We start from the raw sequence: 2,065 nt of genomic DNA on the forward strand, positions 1-2,065 counted from the left end.
CCCTCTATCCTTGTGAGACTACAAAGAACTTTGCTCATAATCTTAACTTCTCAGATGCCATTTTTGTTTTCTGATTTTGCACTTGCCTTGTAGGCAAAAGTAGCTCCAAATGCCAGATGCCTCTCTTTATTTCCCATTTTTTTCTGTATTTGGCTCCAGAAATGTTCACTGCCTGAGCAGTTCTTTGAAGCCTTCAAAATGTATCTATACATGTGTGTGTATGTATGGTCTAGATTTTCTCATTATTCTTCCTGAATCCAAAACCACATAGTCAGCCAAAAACAAAAAGGGGCAAAAGATGATGCATGGGTTTCTGACTTGCTTAATAGATTTTATAATAATGACATTCACCATTACAGGGAATTCCAGAAAAGGACTGACTGCTGACAAGGTTGGTTCTTGGCTGGCATCTGAGAACTTACATTTCAGGAGGGTTTCTGCTGTTAACTGATAAGCACCATTCACTGAGCCTAAAGTATTTGTGAAAAGAACTGGTTTATGTTGAACTCCTGCTTTCCTACTGGGAATCTGAAATTGCATACATGCCAGACAGGGAGGGGATATATATTAGTCCATTCTCATGCTGCTAATAAAGACATACCCCAGACTGAGTAATTTATAAAGGAAAGAGGTTTAATTGACTCACAGTTCAGCATGGCTGGGGAGACCTCATAATCATGGTGGAAGGCAGAGAAGAGCAAAGGAATGTCTTACATGGTGGCAGGAAAGACAGTGTATGCAAAGGATCTGCTCTTTATAAAACATCAGATCTCGTGAGACTTATTTACTGTCACAAGAACAGCATGGAAGAACCTGCCCCCATGATTCTATTACTTCCCACTAAGTCCCTCCCATGACACATTGGGAATATGGGAGCTAAAATTCAAGATGAGATTTGGGTTGGGACACATATGATTCTGTCCCTGGCCCCTCCCAAATATTATACCCTCACATTTCAAAACCAATCATGCCTTCCCAACAGTCCCCCAAAGTCTTAACTCATTTCAACATTAACACAAAAGTCCATGGCCCAAAGTCTCACCTGAGACAAGTCAAGTCCCTTCCAACTATGAGCCTGTAAAATCAAAAACAAGTTATTTACTTCCTAGATACAACAGGGATACAAGCATTGGGTAAATATGCCCATTCTAAATGGGAGAAATTGGCAAAAACAAAGGGGCTACAGGCCCCATGCAAGTCTGAAATCCAGCAGGGCAGTCAAATCTTAAAGCTCCAAAATGATCTCTTTTGATTCCATGTCTCACATCCAGGTCATGCTGATGCAACAAGTGGGCTCCAAGGCCTTGGGGAGCTCCACTCCTGTGGCTTAGTAGGGCATAGACCCCCTACGGGTCGCTTTCACAGGCTAGCATTGAGTGTTTGCAGCTTTTCCAGGTGCATGGTGCAAGCTGTTGGTGGATCTACCATTCTGGGGTTTGGAAGACGGAGGTCTCCTCTCACAGCTCCACTAGGCAGTTCCCCAGTGGGGATTCTGTGTGGGGGCTCTAACCCCACATTTCCCTTCCACACTGTTCTAGCAGAGGTTCTCCATGAGGGCCCCACCCCTGAAGCAAGCTTCTGCCTGAACATCCAGGCATTTCTATACACTCTCTGAAATCTAGGTTCCCAATCCTCAATTCTTGACTTCTGTGCACTCTCAAAGTCAACACCACAAGGAAGCTGTCAAGCCTTGGGTCTTGCACTCTCCCAAGCCACAGCCCAAGCTGTACCTTGGCCCCTTTTAGCCACAGCTGGAGTGGTTAGGATGCAGAGTACCAAGTTCCTAGGCTGCACAGAGCAGAGGAAGGGGCCCTGGGCCTGGCACAGAAAACCATTTTTCCCTCCTAGGCCTCAGGGCCTGTGATGGGAGGGACTTCCATGAAGGTCTCTGACATGCTTTGGAGACATTTTCCCCATTTTCTTGGTGACTAACATTTGGCTCATTACTTATGCAAATTTTTGCAGCTGGCTTGAATTTGTCCCCAGAAAATGGGGTTTTCTTTTCTATTGCATCATTAGGCTGCAAAGTTTCCAAAGTTTTATGCTCTGCTTCCTCTTCAACACT

This window comes from Colobus angolensis, unplaced genomic scaffold (assembly GCF_000951035.1).
Source record: "Colobus angolensis palliatus isolate OR3802 unplaced genomic scaffold, Cang.pa_1.0 Scaffold196, whole genome shotgun sequence".
Lineage (NCBI taxonomy): Eukaryota > Metazoa > Chordata > Mammalia > Primates > Cercopithecidae > Colobus > Colobus angolensis.